Genomic DNA, 24148 nt, shown 5'->3' on the forward strand with positions numbered 1-24148 from the left:
ACTGAGGAAAAACCATGTAAACTTTTGTTGGAGAGGATGCTTGCTAGAAGTCAGAGGTTTAGAACAACTGTTCTGCTTCACATGGGCCTGCTGCAAAAAATCCTAAGGCTGAGAAATGAAAAGGAAGCTACACGGGGATGATGATATGTTAAGAGAAGAAAACCATTCAGAAGCATGGAGAGACGGTAAAGTAGATAAGGCTGAATAGCAAAGAATTCTAAAGGGTTGATTCAGCTGTCAGTTGACTTTGTGATGGTTGTTACAGCTAAGCAATCTTCTTTTAATTTCCATGCATTTAATGTCATATCCAGAAATTCTTACAATGTTACAGAAAAGCCTTAATAAGCCTTTTCAGCTGCCTAGCATCATTCTTCTGATCTACTAGATGTTTCCAGAAATGTTTCCTCTTTTCCAAAAGAGGTTGAGAATATTTCCCGTACTTCTGCTCAGTGCAGTTTCCTAGAATCACCTTGATTTTCAGACTTGCAGATAGAGACAATCAGCTAGAATTTATTTTTATTGTTCCCTGATCTCCCATTTCCCCTTACACCCTTTGCCAAATAAGAACCTGTGGTCTTAGAATGTATTTAGAAGCCTTGTTTCCTTCAAGAAAAACATTTCTTCAAATGCTGCTATTGGGTATAGAAAACTCTGAAACTGGAGGCAGTGATTTTGGATACATATATTTTTAGATAGAAAATCCATTTTTGGCTTCAGTCTTAAGGAAAACTGGTTTAAAGAATCTGAACCAGTTCTCTTATTTCATAGCTTCTGAAGGATGGCTGATTTCATACAGTTTGAATATTAAAAGCACTACCAAAACCAAACAAGCAGTTGTTCCCCCCCAAACCCTACCCCATAATAGTATCCAAAGGAAAAAAGTAGGATAAATTTGTGATTTTTTTTCTGCTTATTTAAGTGAAATATTGAGCAGAAAATGCAAAGGTTGTTTTCAGTTACTGCTTTGTTAAAAAAAGAAAAAATAATATCAGTGTAGTCTAAATCAGTTTTTCCCCTGAGCTTTATCAGGGAGTATAAATTCTACAGAGTGTCAACATTTGTTTACTGAAATTATCCGAGGATGTTCTCAAGAACATGTAAGCCGTTGGAAAAACCAGTTTGGAAAACTTAGTATGTCTGCTCAGCTTTTGATTATGAAAACAGCTAATACGGCGTTTTGAGGAATGTAAACTGTACGAGGTACTAAGATTAGGCAAATGGGAAACAACAGTCACAGCGTTTGTAAATCTTGGGAACTAGCAGAGTATCTGGAGGAAGCCTCTGCCCTTCAGAGGTGCTTCAAGCAACCCCAGGCTGGACCGCTGACCAGGCAGCGAGCGACAGCTAACGGCAGCCCGCGGCCGCAAGGGCTCGCCCGCCCGTCCGCCGCCGCCGGTCAGGAGGCAGCCGAGCCGCCCGGCCGGGGCAGTGGCCGAGCAGAGCCGGGCACGTGCGGGGCGGTCTGTCTGTGTCCCGGCCCGGCCATTGGCCTGCCGCCGCTTCCCGCCTCCTTTGAAAGCTTGGGGAGGGCGGGCGGCCCCAGCACCTCGGCAGTCGGGCGGCAGGGGCGGGTCGGGACGGGGCAGGACGGGAGCGGAGAGCCGGGCCGGAGCTGGAGGCCGCAGGTAATCCCCGGGCAGCCGGGGGGCGGCGGCGTGCTTCACCAGGAGATGTCTCCCAGGAGGAGCGAGGGCGGGTCCGGTTGACTTTCGTGAGCTTCACTGGGGTCTATTTCCTCACGGGTCTGCCGGAGTGGTAGCGTTCATCAGTTTCTAAGTTTGTACAGTCAGCATAACAGTGCTTGCTTTGGCAGCTTAGTGCTTTATAATAAGTAGTGTTCTTTACATATTTATTTGATTTCAGCTTCAACTGACTTGTTAAGGTAGGCTTGCTATCTAAGTAGCTGAGCTTGCGGTTGTACTAGCAGTGATTTACAGATGGGTTTCTTAAGGACTAACTTCTACAATACACAGTAGTGGATTCCTCAACACAAGGCACTTTTTGAGATGACACCGGACAGGGTGCTGCTAGGGTGCTAGTCTAGGTGATGCTTTGTTATACTTTGGACCATATGATCCATGAGGTCCCTTCCAAACTGATGTTCTATGATTCTATGATGCAATAGGTAGGGCAGTGCTTTTGAACTGTGATCCTTAGGGAGTAGTAATGGGAAAACTTGTCTCAGATTTATTTTTTTTTTGTACTGTCTTTTCATCTACTTGATCAGTTGCCAAAAAAATAGTGATGTTGATGGCACTAAAATCATTAGCTGGAGGCATAAAATTTATATAATCACTGGAATGCATCTAATTTCAAAATGGTGACACTTATTGTTGTTGGGTGGTGTTAAGCATTTAGTAAATGTATGCTGATGAAGAATCTCCTGTGAATTGATGTTCTGTGTACATTTGGCTGATCTCCTGTTTCTCCTTTGCAATAATTTATTCTTTCATAATTGGATGGAAAGAGTAAATCATTCTGGAGTTACTCCATTAGTTTCAAGGTAGGAGTATCAACTAGCACCTTCTTAGATATAATAAGGCTGCTGTGAGAACCAGTATACAGAATTTAGTGTTAGGCCTGTATAGTGGTGGGTTGCAAGATTACCCTGATTGATACCCTACTTGAAGAAAAAGTAACGAAGAACTGTGCAGGATTATACTTATGGGGAAGTATGGGACACTTAAGTATAAAATACCAATGTATGTTTTCGTCTGCCCTTAACACAGCTGTAATAGGGGCTACAAAGATATGTGAGCTCATTAGAACATGTGTGCTTATACAGTTCATTAGTTCTGAAACTACTTAAGCTGAGCACAGATACATGGTTCTTCCCTATCAGATTTCTGCATAGATGTCTGCTATGGCTTGACAAGCCATAAAAGCACAAGTAGGCTTTTTCTGTACTACTGTTTACTCTGTCTATAAACTGTAAAGTCAGCCTGAACTAGAAACTGCCATATGGTTCTTGCTTTCTCTTCTCCCCCTGCCAAACCTCATCTTGCAGCTTCAGTTCTGTCCCATGGCAGAACTAAGCAGGATTCTGGTGGTAGCTGCCTTTGAAAACTGCTTTGGTATCTCTTTGGAAATAGTCAGAATTTTAATGCACAGGCTGGCTGTGTGTGTTTATAGAATTACTGTTTCCAGTAATATCCCAGCTGATCTCATGAAAAGAGGAAAAAATAAACAGTAATGAAGAAGATGCTGGGTTTATTCCAGCTGAAAGCAACAGTACTTTTTTCCTCTCAAAACTTTTTTCCTCCCTCCCTTCTGTCTGCCTCCCTGGGAGGTGAGAATGTGATTTGTGTGTTAGTCTCACCATGGAATTTTGTACGTGTGTGAGAGTTTTATTTTTTCTCATAAAGTAACTAATTATTGTGCAAGTCTTAAGTTCTTTCTCTCATAATTCCTGTCTGAAAAGGACCTTGTGAAGTTAATCTAGTTTAGTGCTCAAAATAGGTGCTGCGAATTACAGGACCTCACAAATATACCACTTGCTCTCAAAAGTTTGTTGCTATGCAAGACTTTTAAACATTAGTTACCAAATTAGTTACAGACCATCTCCCGCAAGCTGCTTTTCACAGATGCACCTCTGAGGTCAACTGGAGCTTTGTGCCCAAGTTCTACACTTCAGCAGGTCATCTGTGAGGATGGGCTTGTGGGGTTGGATGTCAAGTCCAGCCTTGAACAGAGTAAGCTAGTGGACTGTTATTCTTTGCTCCCTCAAATGCAGTGGCTTCAAAGAATAATATTTAAAAACAGTGTTTAAGGTGACTGTTGAATCTAAATAATTTAGGAGAATGCCAGTAAATTTTCCCTTCTTTCATTTTAACCTTCTTTCATTTTTTTTTTCTTCATTAAAAAGGAGTGTCTCTATTTATCTTTTGGTATATGTGTGTTTACATGTAGATACTGGGGTTTTTTTTCCACTCTCTTCACTATTTCTACCATTGCACTGTCACTGTCAGCCATTATCTTCCCTGTATAGCATCCTCAAGTAAATCCCACATAACTTGCACGTAACTAAGTGTATGCAATTGAGTATGTGCATGGGTCTCTGCAATCAGTTAAAGGCAAACACCCTGCCCATGGACCCTCTGTTTTTTTTTTGTGGGTTTTTTTTTCATTACTTTTGAAGCATTATCTGGTTATAGGAATTGGGGGCAGGTGGTGAGGAGTGCTGTGAGATTCCAACAGACTCCTTTGATTCAGCACTCCAGGTGTGTGAGCTGCTCCTGCTGCTCCCAGAGCAGCAGGAGCAGCAATGCTCTGGCCGAGTTGTATATCTAGTTATAAAACGCTGTTGGTGTTAAGCCTGCAGGAGGGAAAACCTGACATCCTGTGTATACCGGCTGCCTGCCCGTCCAGTGTTGGATCGGGCAGAGCTTCCCCATCCCACAGACCTCTGAGAGTGCAGAAAATGTTTCCACCCTGTGCTGGAATAGAGCAGATTTACCCTTCCCTTCCCCCAAGCTTTTGTGGGCAGAAACAAAGTGTGAGCAACCGCAGCAGAATAGCCAATAGCGGGGCGAAGGGGGTTTTCCAGGGACGTGACAACCACCGGTCAGGCGCTGCCGTGCCGGCAGGGCCGTGACGCCGTGCGGGGGGACAGGTGCGGGCCGGCAGGGCCGGCTCCGAGCCTTCGCTCTGTGTGCGGGAGCACAGACACCCCCCCCCCCCCCCCCCCCCCCCCCCCCCCCCCCCCGCTGATCACGTGCTTGTTACGCTGGAAGACTCCCAACACAATCTGGTTGCTACGTGATGATGGGGAACTTCTAACTAGAGAGGGAGGAAAACCCTTCCCTTATACTCCCAAAGCCCGATGCAAACAGCAGAGGTTTCGGTGGCTAATCCTACATTTGAGGACAAGGCTCGGGAACTTCAATCCCCCTGCCAAACAGGGAAGCATTCCCATGCTCGGGGCTGGCTGCGGCCCCGGACACCTCCTCCGCTGCAGGAACGGTGTTTCTGACGCCGAGCTGGCCCTAGGAGGGCAGCTGTTATCTCTTCACCAGTGCTTTACGGGCGCAGTATTCGTGTCGGTATCCCGTTTGGCGAGCTGGCTTAACCCTTTCCCCGCGGCAGAGGGGACCAGCCGCCCCCAAGAGGCAAACATCTGTGGTTGAGGAGGAGGAGGGGGCGGCGGCTGTAGGCTCGGCAGAGGGGATCCGGGCAGGGAGGGGAGGCAGTGAAGGGGCACCAGCATCTCGGCATCTGCCAAGACCTCGCGTTCCCCGGAGGCGGTGCCGTTCCCGGCGCGGTTCGGGCTGCTCGGCAGCGCCGGGAGGAGGCTGGCGGTGGGCAGAGCGCGCGCGCAGAGCGGGCGGGCCCGCGCCTCGTCGGCAGCCGGCACCTCTCCCGTCGGGCGGGCGGGGCCTGGGTCCCGGTGCGGGCCCCGGCCCCGGTGCCGCCGGTTTCTCTAGCCCTGCCCGTGACTGGCAGCAGCGCCGGGGTGAGTCACGGCTTGGAAATGGAGTGGGCGGGTGCGCGTACAGGAGAATGAATGATGTCAGGGCGGAGAGCGGCTCGCGCCGCCAGCATGAGGCGGTAAACACGGCAGCGCCGAGCGAGCGGGGGCCCCCGCGACCCCCGCTCCGGAGCGCCGCTGTTGAGGGACACCTCTGCGGGGAGTGTCGCCGCCACTGACGCCCTTAACGCCAGTCCCCTTCGCCAGGAAGGAGAAGAGTCAGAGCCGAGCCAGCACAGGGCAGGGGAAGGTAGAGATTGTGGCAAACTTTCTAGCTGCTTCTGCGTGCTGCTACCTCAGCGGTGGGAGTGTCTGGCCATAAGGAACTGCAAAGCCCAAACCTAAGAGCCCCGAGGCTCCAGAAACGATTTCCAGCTGCCTTTAGAGGAGGAACTGCCAGCAGTACAAGTTTGTGTGTACAGCTGAGAAGGTAAGTTGGGAAGGGCACAGGTGGATTAAACGACACGGCGTACCACAGGTGCTTACGTAGAGAACCTCCTTCACAGAAGACCTCTACGTGAGAACCGGGCAGAGACTGGGAAGAGTAGTCCTACATTTGCGTTCTCTTCCGTTTCTGAAGTGTGTATGTTTTACCTGTGAAATAGTCTTAATTCTACTCCTGAAGAGCCCCCTTTAACTGAGGAGGGCACCTGCTGTTTTGATTTCCCTTGCAAATATGTAATGTATGGAATATACTTAGCTTACGTGTGATATTGTATGCTCGTGAAGTGGGCAGTGTGTGCATAGATAGCACTTAGAGCAATACAGCGTGCTTAGTTGAACAGGAGGGGACTTCAAAATGCCTTATTTTTAGCTTAGGAAGTTAAAGGGTTACTGTAAGGGTTATAATGGTGTGTAAAGGTGCGTTGCTATACGGTTTGTTTGGGGTTTATTTTGTTGCTGTATGTCTGCTCTGTTAAAGAAACTTTTAAACTTCCTGAAGTGCAGCTGAACTAAACTTACTGACTTAGTGACAGTGTTTTTCTATTAACATTTCATGGTTTCTGGTACAGTTTTAGCTCAAAATCCTTGTGAAAAGTAGTTAATGATTAATTTTCTGTCAAGATAATAAAACTCCTGGCATATAGTGTAGAGTATTTGTTGTTTAGTTTAATATATTTCTAATATTTTTATTTGATTTTTTTTCTTAAGGCCTTAGAAAATCAAATACCTATCTATCCTCTAACCACTTAACAGCTATTAATTTATACTCAGTTTATACAGGCAAATGGTCCCATAGTGGTATTAGCGAAACTTAAGCAGGTGCATGATATTTTCTGTGACAGTGGGCCTTACAAGAGTTTGGCAAGCTTCAGTTGCATTTATTAAATGGTTTGTTTAAAACCAAACTGCTTTAAAATTATATTTATTGTAGTTGTTTATATATATCTTTATTTGACAGGCCAGGTTTTTGGAGACTGTATAACCTTATATACTTCTTCCCTGTGAAAACAGTAACTTCCTTATTTTAACCTAACTTGAGTGACCTAGGATTTAATTTACTGGAAAGGTCAATGTGTTTACTTCCATTGTTATTTTTCGTTTTTCTTTTGGGTAGAATTTACAGTGCTTTTCAGTAAAAATTTATAATTAATGTCTGATTTTAGAGAAGCATACCCTTTTGTCCTTCAGGCAAATATTCAAGTGTACCCTATGTAGTAAGTGCAGTCACAAGGGGTGTTTGGACAAATCAAAATGGTGGTGGGGAAAGTTCAGGTAAAATTGTAAGATGATGACAATATTATGTTGATAAAGGCCCAAAAGAAGATTGATTTCTGAACTCTCCTTGAAGTGAACTTATATAATGGAGAAATGAGAACTTGAAGAGAGCAAAAGTGGTATTATTTATTTATTTATTTATTACTCTACTGTTAAGTTGGTTATCTGAATCTAGAATGACTTGTATGTGCCCCTAAATTTTAAATACTGAGTCATGGTTGACATGTTGGTTAGTGTCTGTTTTCCTGGATCATAAAAGCATCTTTTGAATCTAATACTGTAAGACACATAAATGCTAGGGCTTAACAGCCTTGTTTTAATGAAGTTGTTTTCTTCTGAACTCAAAACTTAATGTTCCATGTAGTTATCAAAAGTAGTATATCATGGAAGCAGTATTGTGAAAAACTTAATGTTTCCTTTTCAATAGAAAGGTAAAAACAAGTCCCCACCCTCATATACTTCCCTGTCTCTGGGAGAGCTGAATAAGAAACTTAGGTATTTTTTTATTCTGAAAATCAGAATTCTTTATTTACAATGTACTAGCGTACCAGATACGAATATGAAATCTGGAAAATGGTGTATTGATTTTTAAGGATTAACAAAATTAAAAAATAATATCAAAACAAGTGATGGATTTTAAAAAAATAGTTTTTCTTAAGGATCAAGGAATGTGAAAGAAGGTTTTTGAGGAAATGTCTCATCACATGTAAGTTTCTTAGTATAAAAATGAACTTTGAAGATGCAGATACTTGTAACAAAACAGCATACATCATCTTCTGTTTGATTTTTTTTTTTTTCTAATTTTGATGGGCTGTTGGCTTGCAATGCTCTTTGATACTATTTGTGGGGAGTGGACAATACAGATGCTGTTACGTTTTATTTGGTATGGATATGGTATTGCAGTAGTCTGAACAGATGCTGGGAACATTAATGTAACACTAGGTCCACTGTCTTCAGAGATCTCTGTCTGCTGGGAGAATTGTTTGTACCATGGACACCACTGTCCCCAAAGATGCTGTGGACACTAAGAATGTCAGGCATTCAGGCACAACTGTCCCAACAGATGCTGAAGACTTTAAGAGCTGCTGATGGGGAAAGTTTTATGGAACAGAGATAGCTCTGTCTTGTCCGTTCTGCACCAGTTTGAAAGATGTTTCTTAACTATACTGAATCTGATTGTGCTGGTGTGGCTGTAGAGCTTTAATAGCTGCAAGTGTCTTCTGTATGAGGAGACTTGCTTATCACTGTCTACTCAGAATAGCTCTTGCATGGAGATACGTCTATGTACAAAGTACTTCTTACAATATAATTCGTTATTAAACCGAAACTGTGTACTAGAATTATGCTTCAGGAAGACCTGTTACTTTAGCTAACGTATATGTAGTATCTGTAATAGAAGGGGCCTACTGTGCCTTGAGGTCATGCTTGTGGCTGCTGAGTACAACTTCTGCCTTGAAGTGTGTTAAGTCCTTTTCAAAATGTGTGGTGTCAAGTATGGGGGGTCTTGTTCTTTGTAGTCTGGCATTAGAAAATATTGAAGTCTAGTCTGTTAAATGAGTGGAGAAACTAAAATAGTTTGCCAGAGAATCTGAAGCTGTTAATTGTTGCAAGTAGAATGGTCCTTAACAAAACAATTTTCAGGTCAGAATCCTCAAAGAAAATAATTCTTGCACTCAGGAAAACTTCACTGCATTCACTCTGACAAGACAGTTTTATAGTAACAAGCACATATTCAATTCAGCTTTAATTTTCCAGATAAAATACTTTTTTCTCAGATGTGTAACCCTAGAAAAGGAGAACATCTTGTTCATTTGAAGGTACCTGACCAAAACAGCAGGTGTCTTGCTTTCACTTACCTTTTTCAGTTTATGTAGGTTAACTTGCAACTGCCATATTTAAGTTTCAAGGACATCACACTTGTGGGTTTTTTGTTTTGTTTTGTTTTTATAAGCTTCATAAACCAAAACAAACTTGCTGGTGTCAGTGGAGCTGTGAGGCTTTCAAAAGATAGGGCTTTGCTTCACAAAGCAGTATCTTCCTATACCTGGTTTTTAGAGCTAATGTATTGCTGCTCCCTTCTGTAGTCCTCTGTTTCTTTGTATATTCATATTTCCTTAGACTGAATTTTACTAGAATCCTTTGCAGTGCTGTAAGCTTCACGCTAAGATTTGCAGTGGTTTTGTGCATCTGGGGTTACTGATGGAAAGCAGACAAGGGTTGTACACCTGCTTTTTCTTCAGGAAAGATGCTGAGTCTTTCGGGTGCAGCGCTGAATGTTTTGGAAAGTTGCATGAGGTTAATCCGGGTGATTTAAGCTGAACTGGTGGAGAGCATTTATGGACACTTTTTGCTAACTTTAAAAGGTTAATTCAGGGTTATTTTTGATATAGCAGTAATCTGGAATCTTAAATTGAGTGTGTAGAGTTGTATTCAGTTTCTTAGATAAGATGTAGGCATGTCATGGCTCAAACTTAATAGTTCGGAGTACAAATAATGATTGATTGTCTGCAATTACAGTAATGTTACTTTAATGGTGAAAGACATGGGCATCCTGAAAGAAATTGAATAAACTGAACAAAACAAAGCAGCTAAATATATTTAAGCTGTTCATTCTGATTCCCCACCTGAGAGTTTACAAACTGCTTGCAGTGTTTTTTGATCACTGATTTTCAGAAGCTACTACTATGAAGTCAAATGGTCACAGATGAAGTTTTAGGTATTAAGATGGATTAAATCATACTAGTATTCAGTTTTTGTCTTCATGCAAGTTCTTATGGCAGAGTGTCACTGTGAACTAGCAAAAGTTACTGGATTTTACATTTCTAAAAGTGCAACAACATGGGGTGTTTTTGTTCTTGTTTAATCATAGATCTTTGGTGTTCATGCTTCTAATACTGGAACTTTAATTTGGTTAGTTTGTTTTTCTTTTTAAAATACTGGTTAACTGTAAAATAAGTGGGAGTCTGTAACTCTATCGGCGTGCAGGAATCTGTCCATCCTCAAAAGAACAAATCTCTGGCAGCACCTGTCTAGAATCTGGATCCTTTAAGACCTAGGTTAAAGCCTTAAGGGAGAGATAAAGGTTTTCTGTTCTTGAAGTGTTATTGCAAGTGTTTTGGCATATGTTATCTCCCCAGTATATCTCTAATAGAACACTTGTATCTGTCGTAGTCCTTTATTAAGAGGTCACTTGCTCTGATTTTTTTTCCTGATGAAATGTTTGCATTTCTTAATTTTTCCTTTTTTTTTTTTATTAGAGCTTTTATTGTGTATCACCTCCTAAGTTTTTTAAACTGTTGAGTGATGCCTGAATTCTCACAATTAGTTTATGTGAAATGTATGTGACACTGACAAAATGCTTACTTATGCATACATCCAAGTTCCTGCTTATGTTTGCTCTAGTGCTAGATGGCTAGTGGAGCAGCCTGAAATACGGAGGCAGTCTCCTTATTTAGGTGACATAATTTTCACAGGGAAACAGCAGTAGAGAAAGTCATGCCTCATAGTTGTTAATACTGTTCTTCATATGGAAGGCATGATGTAATCCTATAGCTTGAGAGCTCTAATACATTTCTACAGTAAATACAGCTCATCTCTTTTTATTTTTATTTTTTTTTTACTTCCCAACATCAACCAGTGGAACTTGCTATCTGTAGAAGCTTTATAAGGGTGCCAAATACCACTGCTCAGGTCTTGGTATGTAACTGAACACAGACTGTATTGAAGTGGACTAGTCCCAAGAAGACATTATATAAACTGCAATGCTGTGTTACTGTCTTAAGAGTGCTAAAACCACACTTAGTATAGAATTTGTTGTTTTATCTTCTGCCAGTTATTCCTGATCAAATTTGTGTATTACAATTTCAATATAAAACCAGAAGCATTTATCCTGAAATTTTGAAGGCAGTTTTTAATTTCATGTTTGTTTGCATAATGCTGGGAGAAATGAATTGCTTTATGAATATACTTTGGATTAGTTTGTACTTAACAGTTTCTCTGATGACTTGATTTCTGTGCTCTCCTGAAATAGTTATCAATATATTGTAGCTTAAAAAGTTAACTTACTTTACTTTAAGTTCCTTTGTATTAGGAGCCTGACAAAGTTCCTGATAAAGCTTGTGGTTTTCCCTTTTTTTATAATACTGCACTAATCTATGAGGATGTTACCTAAGAATTCCTCACTATGCAGTTCTCAGAAGCATGATCTTGTCTTTATCTGGTTTCATTCTGATTTTTATATACCATTTTGATTGTGTCACTTGACAAGCGTTCATTCCTTCTGGCATTCTGCCTTGGTCTTGTAGATGCCCATGAACACAAAACTTGGCTCTACTTAGTAAGTAACAAGGACAACTTAAGACACTTGTTCCTCTGCAGTTACAGAAATTCAGATGCTTAGTTTGCTGTTTTGGGGTAATTGTTTTCTTTAACTGCGTATGTGTATTTTGCACACAGCTATAGGGGGCTGTTTTGGAATTTTTTGAGAAAAACGAATGGTACTTGATCTGGAAAACATGTCTGAAAGCTAAAGGTAGTCCTCCAAAATGAAGTTGTATTTCTTTCCATTCTGTGAAAAAGAGGATTAACATACAGTTTAAATCTTCTATTGACTATTAAAAATTATCATGCATTAAAATAGAAAAACAGCTATTTTCAGTGGTTTTGTTTTCCTAGAAATATGTTAACTTGCATGATGGACTTAGTCTTGGGAGGAAGGGTTGTGGTATCCTGTTTGGCTCTGAAGCAAGAAGTATTAAATGCTTAGCTCCTTCTAAGGTGCCATAGCAAATTTGGAAGTTAATATGAACACAATTTTCTGAGGATTTGAGTGTTACAGATTTAAACTTCTGTCTGCTGCAGTGACTGTGTCCTGAATTTGCAGATACAATTTAAAACTCTTCATTTTAGTAGTATTTACCACCATGAAACTGAATCTGCGTGTGCTGTATAGCTAAATCATAAGCTCACTTCACCCTTCCACTGAGGATAGCTTAGGTGATTTTTCTTTTTTGTGGTAACCATGGTTATTAGCTTCCTCTGTGCAGTTCTTAAAATTGTCTAAGCTATTTTCATTTATACAAGCAGGCATGAGTATTACAGTGAGGAGTTATTTCTTCTGTCTAGAACAACTACTATATGTAAAATAGGGTGTAATAATGTGTATGCATGCTGTAGAAGTCAGTAGCTTGTACTGACTTTTAAAAGCTGAAAGATGGATGACATACATCTGGGCTGACTGACCATAGGGCAAGGCACAATGCCTGTTAAATATCAAAGTAGTTGAGCTAAAGAAATTTTCACCTCTAACAAAAATCTGAGTAACTGCACTTCTTGCTCTGAAAGTATTTTTATTTTATTACTTCATATCAATGAAAAGTGTTTTTCATTTATATGTAGAATAACTTTTTTTTGGAGAGCATATTTCTGCAGATTGCAGGCAGTTTACGCTTTCCTGCTTTCTAATCACTGGACAATCTGAATAAGATAAGTAGCTGCCTGGCTTAGTTCTAGTCTGCAGGATGAAGGATTAATGTTCTCATAAACATTTTCTGTTTGTGTTTTTGTGTGGATTTTTTTTTTTTTTACTGAGAGAAAGCTTAAAATAGCCTTTTAAATATCATAGGGTTTGAAGTGAACTATTTAGCTCTCTTACATTTGAGGAGCTCAGTGCTGAAGCTATAATGGAATGCAGTTCCCACTTAAAGGCCTGGAATGCAGAGAAGAGTTGCAGGAAGGAATCCGTCCTACTGTGATGCATAAAGTGCAAGCACTAGAACTATGTTCTTTTACCTTACCTACCTTAAGAGTGTGCATGCATATGTGTTTTCTTCGTATTCTCCCTTTGCATCCTGTTGTAGTAAAGTCAAACACAAAAATCAGAACACAAAATTTCCTAACACTGCGAGCCTCTCTAGAATGTGTGTTTAAGGCAGCACAGTTTAGTCAGATTTGACTGTGATGCATGTAATATGCAGAAGAGGTTGTTGTTTATCAAAGTCTGTGTTGCACTTACAAGGACAACTACAAGAGGATTACTGTACTTAGGTCTCACATAATTTGATCGAAGAACTGCTATACTGATAAATCTAGTGTAATACTTACTATTGTGAAAATACTCAAATTTTAATGCTTTGTTTTACTCAGCAGGTGTTAGACTGGTATTATATAGTGTATGATATGGTCACCCATAGCTGATAATGGAACATGAAAAATCTACTTGTACATTTTTAGCAATATTTTAGCTTTTTTTTTTTCAGTCAGAAACTAGTTACAAGTCTTTCTCTTTCTTCAAAAAGCTATTTACTGCAGGACACTTTATTTTTTGTTGTTGCGTACTTGTAACTGTGATTCAATGGAGTGAAAAAACATTCTTAGAAAATGTGTTGTTACTTGGGATTACTTTATTGACTTGTTATTGTGACTATTGAAGAAAAATGTTTCTATACCTCTCCTGCTCTCTTTTCATGAGTCCTCTAGGTCTAGGGCACTTCATAGATCGAGTTAAAGAGCAAAGACAGCCTCTGCTTCCTTTCTCTCTCCCCTTCTCAGTGCTGTGTCACTTCATAATTTCAGATATGTGAATTGGAAGTATGTGTACATCTAGAAAATGTCTTCACTTTCGTAGTTTAGAATTTCCTGGGCATTATTTGAACTATGAAGTGGCTGTCGCTTGTTTCTCTGCTAAATGTTGCCCTCTTTGACATAAACTCATTAAGAACAAAAGTGAGACTTGTTCTGAGGGAACAGTTTGAAATGCTTCACCTGAAGCAAGTCTTTTTGGGGTGTTGAAGGCATGTAGGCCAGAAGTACTCAAGAGCTGACATATACCTTAGCTCAACAGGAACTTATTCCTGAGGACATCTTAGGAACTATTGCAACTGGTTAATCCATTTTGGCCTAATGTTTAATGTACAGCCTGATATAATCTTAAGTCTAGCCTTGTCTAAGAAGACCTTTTTGTCTGTGTTTACCTCTTAGGCAGCACATATAGAGTGAATGCCCTTGAGGCATGTTACCACATAGATAAGCGGTATTTCAAATAGATCTTCACACTGGTACTTCAGACAACGTGCAGCCTCTTACCTAACAGTTACTACTTTAGAGAAAGTATGTAGGTGTGTGAGCACCCTTGTGCCTGGTGTTTTTCTGCCTCCTGTATGTGTGGTAAAAGTGGTTCATATAGTTAAACTGAATAGTAACTGTTACCTAGGTTTTTTTTTTTTTGCTTGTTTTGTTGTGGTTTTTGGTGGGTTTTTTTTGGTGGTTGCTTTTTTTTGGGGTGGGGGGGAAGGGTTGGTTTTTTTTTTTTTTGGTGGTGTGCTTTGATTTTTACTTTTTTTGTTTTGCTTTGTGGTTGGGTGTATTTTTGTACTTTGCCTGCTGCGAAGTCTGGACTTCATCTCAAATGCTGAGAGTTAGTGGAAACTTTCCCTTTCTGAAAGGTGGCTCTATGTGTGTGGGAATATTCAGTGTTCTGGTGTCTGAACATGCTTAAGAAATTTTGTGACAAATTCTAATCCTGGGCATGTCAGATGACTGCCCTGTTTCCTTGCAGAGGAAGAGATCACACCTTGTGCCATCACAGGTCTTGTACTGTTGCCCTGTAGAAGCAGAGTTTAATAGGTTTCAGTTCGTTTGAATAAGTTTCATAAATCTTGCTGTCGACTGGTGGAAGCTTTGGGAAGCTGAGAGCTTTCTCTGAATAGTCCTTTTAAGACTGGGGTAGTTAATTAATCTGGTGGAATTGTATCATTTTCAACTTTGAAATAGTTCAACTTTCTTAAGTATATGCTTTAGTATAGCTGTCATAGTAATGTAGGAAGAAGCATTTTTGGCCTTGGAAGATGTCTCTACTCAAAAGATGTGGCACTGGCTTATGACCCATATATTTGAGCATTCAGTGTATAAGGCAGTTTTATAATGTGCATTATCTTAAACAAAAGGAAATTGGGTTTGCTCAGAGGCTGGACGTGATTTTTGAGCTTGTTTCCCAGTCTCTGCTGAAACGCCAGCACTACTACTGTGTAGAAAACCTGTTTCTTGTGTGTTGTCTTGAGTGAGATTTTGAATGATGGGAAGTCTTAGGAAGGGATAATACATCTGCTGTAGGGCAATGATCCTGCTTTCTGAAACACTTAGACTATGAAATTCTAACTCAATTTTTATTAACCTGTAATAGGAGGTAAAATTGCATGGCCTGTACTGTTTGCATGAACTAACTCTACTGCTGCACTGAGGGGAGGGAGGAGCTTAACACAGGGTGAAATTTGCCAGTGTCCCAGCTTGTGACTTTTGCTTCCAGCTAAATATTAGATGCTCCACTGGGTGGCAACTAATATGGCAAGTTTGAAACCAGCCCCATCTTTGTATCTTGTCTTGATTAATCAGTTTGAAGAAATTTCATGAGCTGGCATTAGTGACAAATGTTTTGGGTTATCTTCTTGAGCTGTTCCAGCTGTCATTAGCATCTTAGCATGACTCAGATGTTAGGGTTGTGGTCTAATGTACACACATCTTCTGTTTTCTTCCTAATGGGTTTACATTAGTCTAGTGGGCTTTTGTGTGTTTCTGCAGTCCTGAAATTGCTGCTATGGAGGTGTTTCTTATTCTACAATGTCTGTCATGCAAGACATGGTTAAAGTAGTGACTATCAAGTGAAACTGGCATGGTTGGCCTTCTAGATTAAGTCCCTATGAGACTTCCCTTCATGCCCTTTGCTGTTTCTCTAGAATAGGTGTGATCTTAGGGTGGTATTGGGGCCACTGATATTTGGATGGACTGTCCTGCTCCTGGCAAGATGATACTTTTCCTGAGTAGTTAAGAGCAGAGGCATGTGCAACAGCTCTAGCTGTGAAATGGCTGTGCCACAGCAATTCCTGGAACAGGTGATTCTAGCAGAGTTCAGGTTCTGCAAGCCCTTGTGCTGGCCTGTGTTTAGCACTGTAGGTACTTTAACAAGTGGGCTGGATTGCTGTAGTGTGGCGTTAATGAAAGCTCTTGATGTCTAAGCTGCTATAGTGCATAGCTTCCAAGTTCTGCTCTGGAGAATAGTTCTATTACAGCAGAAACAGGAAAATGTAATCAAAAGTCCTTCATGAGAAGACACCAATTGGTACACTGGAATAATGGTTTTTACTGTGCCCTAATTTTGCTGAGTTCTGAGTTGTTTTATAACTGATTATGCTATTTCCAGTTGAACACTTAGTTCTTTCCTTAAGACCTTGGTAGCTGATCACATGGAATGAGTTGATTCACCACTTATTTACTGTATGACATGGTTACTTAGCACATTTTCACAACATTGCTGAGCTTGGTGAGTCTAGAAACGAGTGAAACTGACTTTATTTTCTTAAACAGCTTTGTTGGCTGCAGTTCTGGCTGCTGCAGTGTGTTTTGGGGAAACAGTTTATGGTATCTGTTTTTCACCTCACAGTTAGTCTTTCCACATTTCAGTTACTCTGTGTAACACCTCTATATCCTCCCTTTCCTTTTCCAAATCAGTGTGTATATATAGGTGTCTGGCTGGACATGGGCTAAGAATGCTTTCAAATGCTTTCTGAATCATTTTTATAAAATGTTTTATTTAGAAATCAGTATTAGAGCTCTAGGACTTCTCATGAAAATGTAACCAAGAACTGTGACATATATTTGGAAATAATTTTTTTTTCCCCAGTGTTTTTCTGAAATGTTTGATCACATGCTCATCCCCCCCCCCGATTTCTCATAGATTTTTCTCATGAGCGGCAAGATAAATGGCAGAACTGGACATGGGTTCCAGCTTGTTGGGTTTTTTTTTTCTGTGGAAATAGTATTATCACTCAAAATTTAAAGTGATGATAATGTTGCTGTTCAGGTCTTTAAACAAAGAAATGGAAAATAAACAATATTCAGGTGCAGCACACTGTGCAACTGGTAAGAATACTATTTAGCAGGCAGTTTGATTGGCTTGCTTGTGTTGGTTTGCGTTTCCACTTCACATTCACTCTCGATTAGTTTGAGTGATCATTTGCTTTCCTATACATCTAAAGATAACAAGTTCAATGATGTCTAGAAGCCTCCCTTGGGCATAACAGGTAGCTTATAGAGTGAAAGTTGCTACCTGAGGTATGTGATACAGTATATTATAAAAGCATTCTATATAGATTCAGAGTAACCTCAGTGCTTTCACACCAGATTTTACCAACTGGTAGGATAAGATCAATATAACTGGTGATTAGGTTGTTAACTTCATTTATACCTTTTTAGTTGAGCTATGTGTGCATGGAGTAGGTGTACATGTTCCAAAGCAGTTGTCTAATTCTCCAGTAAGAGATGCTAATGATGGCTTTTCTGCGAGCAATGCTGAAGATTGTACTTGGCTGTTGGCTTGCAGGAATAGCTTTATTATTATTATTTTTAGTGAATATGAATTTAGGATGAGCATCACTAACTTTGTTCTTCAAATTCTTTCTGACTAACTTATTGCTTTTAAAATGCTTTAAAAGAACTACACTCCTCAAACTATTGGGTGAGGAGGAAAATAAATGAAAGGGTTGTTGTGAATGGTAAAAGCCTCATGAGAGGCTAGGCATAAAAAAATTTTGTTATTGTGGTGGTGTTCAGTGCAGGGTTGTTAAATGCTAAAGGATTGGAAATCCTTACCAAAGGCTGCTGTTTGAATTATTTTGGGGATGCTTAGGTACAGAATTAAACAGTAGCTTTGTGAGGGGCAGTAAAAACATGTTAGTAGTGTCCTCAGCCTCTTGTGACCTGTAGGGTGAGGCTCAAACAAAAACTGCAGAATGTCTGGGAAAGATTTTTACATAAAGAATCTGGATGATATTTATAATTTTCTAGCGCTGTCCCATGGTTACCGTCCTCTTGAAATTTTCTTTAACAATGATACCCAGTATTGTGAGGAGATAGCGTGCCAGGCCAGAGAAGAGATAATACTGAGGAAATATGTTCTGTTTGTCAGTTTGTGGCAGAAACAAAATGAAGAAGGAAGTGTTGAAGTGCATAGTACTTAAATGCTTACAATTTAAAGCTAAACAATGCCATTTTCCCTGACTAATTAAATAATAAAAATAGGAAATGTTTTTTCTTGTCAGCATAATGTGGAAAGTATTTTCTTCTATTAATAGAAAAATCTTGAGCTAATGGAACACTTGAACAAGTTTGAGGAAGACCTTGGGACTGCACTGGAAGCTTAGATTGTGATGACTTCTTTTAAACTGTTTTAACTATGTAGTGCTTAAATTTGATGGGTAAAATTTAAGTGGAAAAACCCAGTTACATATAGGAAACTTGATATCATTTTGGTTATTGCAAACTGGAAACTCTAATATATTATGAAGGGATTCTGTGCTGCCATCCTAATCCCCTACATAAACATGTATGTGTTGATCGTGGTAGTTGCTGAAATTGCCTCAGTCTTAACTTCCTGGTGTTAGAGCTTATCTGGTTTTGCTTCTGAAAGTGTGGCATGAAAAGTGGGGTTTATGGGGAGAAATGTGGGAGGGAAACAAACCTTTAGTGTGTGAGCTGGATATAGATTTGAGAGCCTGTAAACGCAGGGCTTGAGAGAGCTGTGTAGTGGGGGTGTTAGTGGGGGTGTTGGTTATGATAGTAGAGTCTTACAGTGTTGCTGCTTAGTGGTAGGTGGGGTTAGGAACTGGTGGTTGTGACAGAAAGCTATAGTGGAGGTTCAAAATATGGAGCAGATCATGTTTCAGGATCAGTTCCAGTCAATCTGTGTGTTTACTGTCAATGACAGAGGATGTGTTATGCCTGCATCATCCCTCTTAACTAGTATTCATAAAGCTTTCCAGGCAGCTACATGAGAGTTGAGCAAACTGAAAGCTATCTAGGAGTTTTTAGGGGAAAAGAGAGGAGAAGGTATTCAGTGATTCTTTCTGGATTTGTTTGACAGTGTGTTGTGCACTAGATTTTTGGTGTTGGCATAGGGGGTAAAACATTGATAAGGGGTGGGGAGAAATACTGGTGTTTCTGAAAAGGGATGTTTTCATTGCTTGAGCCTTTGAACACAGCAAGTAGCTCCTCTGTGGAGATCCGTAATTTGTAATGTGTTAATCAAACTGTGGGATATGCGATACTAGCTGATAGTATACTACTCAGTTTAAGTAAGCCCTGTCATAAGAATTCACTTGGTGTGTTTCTGCTCTCACTAGGTGATTACAGTTAATGGTTGTCTCTGTAATGTCACGTGCCTTGCAAGGACTAATGTCTGTACTAGACTTTAAATGTGAGTTATGAGGTATGGACTTCCGTGTATACTTCAGTGCTAAAATGGCTTTTATCTGTGTTGTGCAGCTTGTGCATGTATTCCTTACTACTTGCTAATGTTATAAAATATTCTGCAGCTTTAAGCTCACATTAAACTTTTAGGAAGGGGTTCTTACTGCTATGGAAAATATTTAGTAACGTCAAAAATGTAACCCCTTATTTTTGCGTTGGCACTGCTGCTTTTCAGAAGTAGTGCAGGAAAAAAAGATAGATGTTATATTCTTAATCACCCAAATATTTTTAGGGTGTATCACTGATATATTTACCCTGTGTGATTTCCTCTTCTGATGGCTGATAAGCTGCAGAAGAGTCATTTTAAAGTACACATTAGTCACTGTGATTCCTCACCACCCTGTACTGAAAGTGATGACTAATCTTTGGGTCTGACTTTCCATTATGAAGTGCAACCTTTACCCTCAGTAACTAGGTGGAGATCTTACAAAACAGTCTAAAACATTCCTGCCTTCTGTGCTGGCCCTCTCTTCCTGCAGCCAATGATGTGCAACATTTGTGTGAACTAGGAAGGATATGTGGGGCATCAGATGTGTTGCTAGGCTCTTAAGAAATCTTCTGATGTTGCTGGCTCCTTGAGAAACATCTTGCTTTGGCTCATGGTTCAGCAGCATCAGCAATGCTATAGCAGAATGAAAGCAATTGGCAGTGGGAAGCCTGATATGCTCACACAGCAAACTGTATAAAAGCCTGATGATCCAAAGGTTTCTTCTGGCACTCTTCCAGAATTATTTTGCCTGATGAGACTGAGGTAGTACACTGACTTCCACTCTTTATGGAGTGTTTGTAACAGTCACTCTTAATGAATGGGGAAAAGGTCATAAGACCAACATTTCTTTGCAATGCTAGAAAATATGTAGTAATAAAAGCACCTTTTTTTAGCTGTCATTCAAAAGCAGCTGATTCAGTGCTTAAGTATCAGTTCCAGTTAGCAGGCTTGTTTTGTCCAGATGTGAAATACTGAAACAGACTCATTTTGGAGTGAATGGATTAAGTAAGATGAAGACTTAATATCATCTTTCTGGAGTGAAGAAGTTGTGAGGGAGTCTTTAGCCTATTGGGAAAATGTCAGTATTTCTTTCAGCTTTGTTGAAAAGGGATTTAGCAATGTGGATTGGCAGTGAAGGCAGCCAACACTGTCCTGAGCTGTATTTAACAGGAACATAGCCAGGATTCATAGGGAAGTGATTATTCCTCTCTGTGCAGCACTTAGCTGTATCTAGAATACTATGTCTCATTTTGGTTCCTTGTTCCAGGAAAAATGTAAGCTGGAAGTAAGCCCAGCAGAGGAATGCCCAGAGTGGTCAGGAGCACAGGTCCTATGAAGGGAGGGGGGAACAGCTGGATTGCTTCATCCTGAAGGAAGGGCTCAGGGGGACCTAAGGGCAGCTTCTTCATACCTGCAAGGAGGTCATCAGGAACATCAGGGCCAGGCTCTTCACAGTGGGGAGAGGATGAGACATTAGGCATATAATTTGTAATGAAAAGTAGGTACAAAAAAAGTAAATAAGAAAAAGGAAAAAAACCAAACAAAGCCAACCCAAACCTCAAACTAACAAACCACCAAAACCCTCCTCACACACAACAAACAAGAACCCCACCACCAACAGTAAAAGCCCTGAAACATTTCCATTGTGGGAAGCACCATGCAGTGGAGCAGGAGAGGATGCACATCTCCGAAGGTGTAAAAGCTACCACTGGATAAAGCACTGAGCAGTCTAATCAGATGTCATAGCTGATCCTGGCCAGAGGCCCAGACACCTCCTGAGGTTTCTTCTAGCCTGAATTAGCCTGTGCTTCAGATTCTGATATGACTCTGATCATTATCAAAATCTTTGCTTTAGGAGAGACTGTTAACCTGTAAATAAAGTGTCGTTGTTTTTGCCTATACATGTGGATTATTGCTAGAATGGGTTATTTTAGCACTAAAAGATAACAAATAATTGCCATGTAACAGATACTGTGACTTTGGTCCTTAAAAGATAAGGGTAAATAATGGAGAGGGAAGTAAGGCTGTGATAATGTCACAGTGCCTTAAAGGTGTCAGACTCTTAGTTACCACACATGATCCTTTGGAGTCTGGGGACCAAACAGCTTAAATAGTTTGAAGATGCCTTCACACCATTAAGGCACACGTATTCATCAGTGTTCAGAATAATATCCACTCCCTTCTCCTTGCTTGGGTAATCACTGGGGCCAGGTTGGACAGGACTTCAAGCAACCTGGTCTAGTGGAAGGTGTCCCTGCCCATGGCAGGGGTTTGGAGCCAGATGATCTTTAAGGTCCCTTTCAACCCAAACAGCTCTCTGATTCTATGAGTATTTTTTGTGCATTTTGGGACTTACTGTTTAAAAAACTTGATGCTGCTGTGGAACACAGTGAATATTAAATTATAGGAAAAAGGAAACTAATATCCTTTGTAATAGTAAGAGATCTAAAGAAACAGAATTCCACAATACTGGTAAAACTTTTATTGTACAAATAGTTAACCAGTAACCTTGAAACTTTTCCCCTCTATCTAGGTGAGTGTAGAGATTTAGTCCTTAAGACAGCTTCTTTTGGTACATTAGTAATCCTAAATGAGAGAATTGCAAAATCCCTCTCTCTAGAAGTAGAGAGAGTATCTGCTTGATTTCTACTACTGAAAATAATTTTATGTAGGGCAAGTAGTTAATGGTTTTTATAAAAGATGGAGTTATTGCAAGTGACAGTAGGATCATGATCTCAGTTCTGAGAGCATTTCAGTGACAGTTCTGTAATACAGCTCTACCTTACTTGCAGTTCTTTAGTGTCATATGAGTTAGAAATGTGTTGCCAGCCCATTAATATAGGTAAACATAACTTTAGATAAACTGCTTTTCACTTTGTACATGTATTTGTATATTGTAAGTGTAAATATTGTATAGCTGAATGATGAACACAACTCTGATAATAATTATACTATAGGGAAATAGAAACAATAAGTAGACCTGTTAAACTCAGTCCTGTTTCTGCATACCTGAATGTACTTTGCCCAGATCTTGCTTAGCAGTTATGTTTTGGGGGTATTTTGTTTGTTTTTTCCCTAGTGGCCTGAATGCTGTGGAACATACATACAGCATGGAAGGAGGGATGCTATTAAAACAGAGACCTCAAATGCTTAGGAAAAAATAATTAAAGAAACCCTACTAACTTAGTTTTTATTCATTGCTGTCAAGGTAGTAGAGGCTACCTAGCTTCTTTTCTAGTTCTGGTCCCATACATAGTCCTAAAAGTGTGACTGAAGAAAATATAAACTAGCCAGCAATTGTTTCCTGCTAATTGTGATATAGAGAACAGCAATATGGTACTATAATTTTCCCTCATATTACCTCTGTGTCATATTTTTCTTTAGTACTTTATTTACAGACCCTTTTTCTGCAACTACCATGTATAGGAATATGTTACAGCTGCCTCAAATACTTGAGCCAACTTTAACAAAAGTAAATGAGGTTTAAAAATAATTACTGTTTAGAAGCCTTTTCCACCTTATATATGAATATGTAGCTTTCCTTAATGTCAGAGTCGATCAGTCCTACTGTTATGGAAGTTCTTGGTTCAATAGTACTGTTCGTATATGGCACAGCAGGTTAAGAATTGCCTATTTGGAAAGCCTGTCCGAAATGTGACTATTCAGGCCATAATAAGTTAGGAAAGTTAAAATAGTTTGAGAAACGTTACAGAAATTCCAATTATGGCAAGAGAAACACCTATTGTGAGCTAACTTTATGTGAAAATGACCTTTATGTGAAAATCGGATGACTAACAAGCTAAAGAAAGCTGTTTGTTGTTCTTCAGTTCTAGCATAAAGAGTCAAACGTAGACTTGCTTTCTTAACACTTGTCTCAAAGCTTTACCTCCAGTCAACTATTTTCTTTAGAATGACAGACAAATGGGGATGTGAAGAAATAAATGAGCTATTTGCATGGGACCAAGTAGAAACTCAGAATAAATAGTTGGGATCTCTGCTGCTCTTTCATATTTTTCACTGCTAAGATTTTCCTTTAAATACATTGTTCCTTGTGGCAATTACAACTTCTGTTGTAGTACTGCTGGTTAAGAAGCTCTGTTCCTTGAAGAGGGTATCTATTTTTAGATGGTATTGATGTTTTTTCCAAAAAGAAAACTTGTTCCTAAAACCTGGCTGTATTTATCCTTTTGGGTTACTTTGCTTATTTTGTGTGAGTCTTTGAGACTCACCCAGTGGATGTTCCATAGTTGAGAGCAATTGGGTTTGATTTTCAGACCCTAGGTGTTGGCAAGATGGCCAAGTCTGAGCATTGCTGCCTGGTTACTGAAGAAGTCTAAGGCCTACTACTAGGCAGTTTATGGGCATCTAGTGGTTTGGATATGGGGGCATTCCAGGTTTGACAAAAGAAGCAATAGGATGTTTAACTTAAATTAACATGCTACAGCCTGGAGCAGAGAATGATTAGACTGTGCTTTTATCTGTCACTTGTCCAGCCAGTCAGATTGGCAGCAAGGGACTGAAAGCTTCATGCAGAGTTTGTCTTTCATCAATAGTTTCTGCTTTCCTTTAGAGTATGGGAGAAATAGGTCGGAAAGGTGCTGTAAAGTAAAGCCTTTATGTTCTTGTAGATCACTGATCAGATAATATATAGCACCTTGAACTATCAATGTAAACAA

At 40.1% G+C, this 24148-nt stretch overlaps 1 protein-coding gene across 1 annotated transcript in view; it reads left to right on the top strand.

Moving 5' to 3' along the window:
- The first annotated feature begins 5376 nt into the window (after nucleotides 1-5376).
- The window catches only part of SGMS2 (sphingomyelin synthase 2), a 29787-nt gene continuing 11015 nt past the window's right edge, over nucleotides 5377-24148 (top strand). Inside the window, 1 exon segment of the mRNA XM_005148634.3 lies at nucleotides 5377-5897. The gene's annotated coding sequence lies outside the window, so the exon portion shown is untranslated.

The sequence above is a fragment of the Melopsittacus undulatus genome, chromosome 7, assembly GCF_012275295.1.
Source record: "Melopsittacus undulatus isolate bMelUnd1 chromosome 7, bMelUnd1.mat.Z, whole genome shotgun sequence".
In the NCBI taxonomy this organism is placed as follows: Eukaryota; Metazoa; Chordata; class Aves; order Psittaciformes; family Psittaculidae; genus Melopsittacus; species Melopsittacus undulatus.